The 5,307-nt window shown below is 33.1% G+C and overlaps 1 long non-coding RNA gene across 1 annotated transcript; it reads right to left on the bottom strand.

The window, feature by feature from the left end:
• Positions 1–250: 250 nt before the first annotated feature.
• LOC125596625 lies at positions 251–2,532 on the bottom strand. Its single transcript, XR_007331163.1, has 4 exons — positions 1,965–2,532; positions 1,523–1,681; positions 958–1,128; positions 251–878 (listed from the first exon to the last, which is right to left on the bottom strand). It is a non-coding gene; the product is annotated as an uncharacterized LOC125596625 (long non-coding RNA).
• Positions 2,533–5,307: the final 2,775 nt, after the last annotated feature.

The following is a 5,307-nucleotide window of genomic DNA, read 5'->3' as shown; positions in this document are numbered from 1 at the left end:
GTTATGTAAGATTCACTATTTTTCATTTTTGCTGTCTTTGGTTTGATAAACGTTAAAAACAATATCATAAATGGATTTCCCTTTTAAATCTTTTTGATTTTCTCTATGTATGCTTGAAATTTATATATGAAAATGATATGATGTATTTTCACAATTATTAATCGTTGACAAATTTTAAAAATTCAAGCTATATTGTGCACTTTCACTATATGTTTTATCGTTTCATTTGTATATTTTCTATTTTTTTTCATTTTCCAGAATTTCTAATTAGATTTCTGTTCTGCTTATATATTAGTCATTAGTTGTGTTTTTTTTAATTTCTTGTTAATTTATGTATACTTTTGGGGAACAAACTATTGTTTTTTTCTAATGTAGGAAGTACCTTTTAATCTCGTGTTCAAAAAAAAACTTTACATCTCTTACTCTTATTTTTTTTTTCAGAATTCTATATATTTTTGAATTATATTTACGTATTTACTATATTATTATATGTTCAAAGAAAGTTTGTTGAAAAGAACTTGGTTCAATTGAAAATAATTAGAAATATTTCATCAATTATTAAATGTGTCGTTAATAGATTTGATCTATATACTAAAAAGATGAAAATGTAGATTATTTTTCAATTTTTAAAGTTATTATGAAGTATGAAATCTCTAGATAGCTGGTGACAGAAACAAAATCTCTAGATAGCTTCTTATAATGGAGTGGTGGTAACATGAAAAAGAGAGAGTTGGAGAAAAATTTATGTTCATTGATATCGGTAGCATTATTGTTGTCAAATGTATGGCATCTCCGTGATCTCCACACAATCCAGATGAAACCACTGCAATAGTTTTAGATGCTGCGACGATTGAAGGAAAAGGCTCTGCAGCTTTGACCTGAAAATTGATGAACAAAACTATATGAGACAAACAACGAACTATCTATGTAGATCTACGGTTCAAGTTGGTTACTCACAGAGACCATAAGCTTCTCCACAAGTGTCTGAGATAAGGACATTTGGTAGAGACGGTAAACTCAAGGCAGCCATTGAAGAACAACATCCTGGAAGAAGATCAAAATCAAGCAAAGGACCACTGTGGAGTAACTCTAATGGAGAAATGTGCCAATCTCCCACATTTTCAGTATCTAAATTATACATAAATAGTATATATAAACCTGTGAGCGTGTGAGTTTGGTTTGGTGCAGGTGGGCAGAGTGATATACCCATTTAGATATATATTAGTATATAAAAATAGAATTTAACTAATCATATTATTAAAGTCTTGTTATAAATAGAACTGGAATTTTATTGTATCGCAGGAATTTAAATAAGGGCAAAATTTTATACCCGTGGAATTTTTAATACTGATAGAAAGATTATTATTAGAGAGAAGAGTGAATGATGATCTTACAAATGATCGAAATCGATCATATATATAGAAAAGAAATTTACTGTGCAAATAGTGCAGCGAACCCCACATCCTTTATATTTTCAACATATTCGGCGCTGTCTCTGTATGACTTTCATAACAAGTCTGACCTTTTCAAGATCTAAACGATTGCATTTTCAGCACTTTATCAATTGGCCCTTTGGTTGTGTCTTTCCCTTTTCCATCACTTTTCTCTTCTAACTGAGTGTGTCTTGTTGAGATGCACTGACAATCTGGTTCATCTCAGGTGTCCAGTCCAAAGAATAAACCTGTGAATCCACACATGTTAACGTTAAAATGTTGGGATCTTTACCAAATCCTTCAAAAATGAAAACTATTCAAATCTTAAAGAACGTTCAGACTTAAACTCCAGACTTAAACTCCTCCACGAATGAAGCTTTAAGATTGGCTACACTAAACACTTAATCACAAGCTACAAAACTCCATAAAGATGCATACTTGGATGAATAAAAAGGTATACCTTGCAGTGGAGGAATAAAAAGATATATTTGTAGAATATATGTAACGAATGAGATGAAACTTCTCACTCACCTTTCTGGCAATAGTTTGAAACCAACAACCGTCACTCGGTGGCAATTGTTCACATCTTGTAGTCCGTCTGCAAAATCAGCTGTGTAGTGGGAGACAGCCATCGACATTGCGTCCCGAACAGCTCCCAGATCTGTGTCTGAACTCTGAAGGTGTCTCCAACTTCTATGCTGCCATTAACGTCCACGGCTTGGCCTCCGTGTCAGACCTCATCACTCAAAACTGCATCTACAAAGATCTCGTCCTCTCATCACTCTAGAATATAGATAAACATATAATGTATATATTAAAACAGGTTTACAAAATATTTGAACCGGTTTGTAATTTTTAATTGGTTTATACCATTAAACAAAATTAAAAAAAAAATACAACACTAAAACTAATCAAGAGGCCGCCATCTTCTTGTTGAACTCTCCACCGCTGGCAAACTTGAGCGTCAAGCCTCCTCCTCCGCCTTTTCATCCCGCCTCTTCTGCTGTCTGTTCGTCCAGCCTCCTCCACCTCATGAAGCTTCTTCTCTGTCCTCCTCCATCAAGCTTTTCTGCCTCCTCCAACTTTCTTTACCAAGACAAAAACAAATCGAAATCAAAACTCACAGAGAGAGAGAGAGAGAGAGAGAGAGATCCGGCACGGGAGAGAGAGAGAGAGAGAGAGAGAGAGAGAGAGAGAGAGAGAGAGAGAGAGAGAGAGAGAGAGAGATCCAGTGGTGGCTCTCGCCTTCTCTACCGCTCAGTGGAGTTAAGTTGCAGAGTTATTGAAATCGGAGGCGTTAGGGATACTCAACAGGCTCGAATCTCTGCGTCTCGCGGTCGATGATGAGAAGGTAGAAGACAAAGACAAAGACGAGACGTGAAAACCCTGGGCACGATCAGTTCAAGGTGGGCCGCGACAAAACAAATAAAAAAACAACACATTAGCCGGAGCCCAAACCGAATAAGGGAAAAAAAAAAACAAAAAAACGTAACCAATTAAGCGCCGACACGTGGCGACATATGCCCACCCCTAAAAAAGGACGTGGCTGCAGGAGGTGAGAGAAAATCCCCCCTTTATTATTATAGATAACATTGTAACAACTTTATAGAAGCTTTTATTTTTTGAACAACAACAACTTTATAGAAGCTAGAACATAATTTTTGGTTCTTATTATTCAACAAATGCTTTATTTCTGACTATTTATGAGGATAAATATTTAACTATATAAAGTTTTATTGGAAATAGGTTAAAAATGTAAATAATAAAGCTCCCACCAATACTAAAACAAGAATATAAAGCACTAAATGTTCATAATATAGATATGTATTTTGGATTATTAAAAAGTCTATTATATTTGCATTGTGGTTTTGTGTTAATCTATAGATGTAGGGTCCTAAATTCTTACAATCGAATACACATATATCAATTCAATCGAGCACAAATGATCACTAGTAGGACTCGCTCCTTAAATCTACCTCAGGATAGATGTAGAGTAGGCTTGGACATTTTATCGGATCCCATTCGGGTAAAGCAAATTAACCTATTAAATATTTTGTTCAAGACTCGCAGGTAGTCCGGATCTTACTTGAGACCTGATCTGGTACTCAAAATTTAAAAAAAAAATATTGCATATACTAGGTATCTTTGGGGATTTCGGCTTAATTTTAGTATTACTGATATTTTTTAAGTTTTTTGCTCGGGTATTTGGTTATAGTTTTGGGTTCGAGTAAAATTTTAGATTTTTCAGAAATATAATTCGGGTATTTAGGTAAAATTTTGGGTACTTTTCAGGTATTCGGGTTAGATTTTGGGTCAAAATTTTGGATATTTTCTAAGTATTTAAATATGTCAAATATTTTCTGGTTTTCCAATATTTTTTTGGGGAATTCGCCAAAATTAACCCACAACTTGATTTTAACCCTAAACCTATACCAAAACTTGAATCAAATGCAAAACTAACTTAAAAGGCTTGTGAAATTACAGCCCAATCCTTTGTGATCAAACAAAAAAATAGAAGCTTTTTTTACGAATATAGCCTCAGTAAGTCATCTGAGTCGTCTGAGATGTTGGAAGTCGTGTGGACGACTTCAAAGTAAGTCTTCTGGTGTAGCTGATCTTAAAAATAATTTATAAATTTTTAAAAAATATTTTGATAAGCGAAAAATTAAAATCATGTAATTATAAACAGTTTTAAGTGATATAAATTAAAATATAACAAAATTGAATTGTTTTCAACTTAGATGAGTGTAAGTAGTGAATCATGGTATTCTTTGGTCTAGGGTTTGGCAACATATGTTGTAGTATTGTATGTATTCTTAGGGTTAGATTTTGGAAACCTTGAATATTTTTTTGAAAAACTAAATTTTTACCTATACGTGTTTATTTTTGTGTATATTAAACTCTTTTGAAGTTTAATTTGATTTTATGAAGTGTTTAGTTAGTTAATTAAGTTTAGGTGTTATGTTTAGGTTCTAGACGACTTCCAGTGAAAAAATTAAAACAGACGACTTACATGTAAATCGTCTAAATATTTCCGCCTAAATTTTTTTTAAAAATTATTTTTCCACTTAAATAATTTAAACGAGTCTGGGAAGTCTTCTATTTTAGTTTCCCGCTAAAAATATTTTAATTTTCCGCTAAAAATATTAAAGTCTTCTGGACGACTTACAAGTAAGTCGTCTGAATCAAAAATATTTAACATCATTGGATTTTTTTGTCTCCTTTATAAAGAAAAAATTACACTTTCTCTCTCCTCCTCTCAAATGGCTGCAACAAAAAAGTAATGTTCATCATTCTAAAATTCTTCAACCTCTCTCTAACCTCTTTGACTTGAAAACACCAAACTGTATATGAATTTTTCAGTTTTGTCTCATGTCTTTTTTACTAATCTATCTTTTTTTGCAGGTTTTTAATCAGATGGTACTCATCTTCCACTCATTTAAAGGTAGATCTATTAATTTTAGATATGTATTTTTGTGTGTTCTATAAAGGTAGATTTATCTAATCTTCCACTCATTTTCTCTATTTTTAAGCCATTTGAACGTTTTTGGATATGCAGGTTTTTCAGATCTGGATTTGATATGCAGGTTTTTCAGATCTGGAAGACTTCTGGGACGATTTACCTGTTAGTTGTCTAAAATATAATGCACTAGACGACTTCCAGGAAGTCTTCCAGACGACTTCCATTTCAGTCGTCTGGACTTCCTGGAAGTCGTCTGGACTTCATGGAAGTCTTCTGACGAAGTCTCCCTTTCATAATAGATCTGAGTGTTTTGGTAGGTTTTATGTCTGATTTTTTTTTTCATTTGTTAACTTCTTGTTGTATAAAGTTCTTATTTTTTTCTCAAACTAAAACTCTCCAAACCCACTCTAA

Source organism: Brassica napus, unplaced genomic scaffold, assembly GCF_020379485.1.
Source record: "Brassica napus cultivar Da-Ae unplaced genomic scaffold, Da-Ae ScsIHWf_1251;HRSCAF=1786, whole genome shotgun sequence".
NCBI lineage: Eukaryota > Viridiplantae > Streptophyta > Magnoliopsida > Brassicales > Brassicaceae > Brassica > Brassica napus.
The sequence above is the reverse complement of the archived record's forward strand: the minus strand, read 5'-3'. Positions and strand labels throughout refer to the sequence as shown.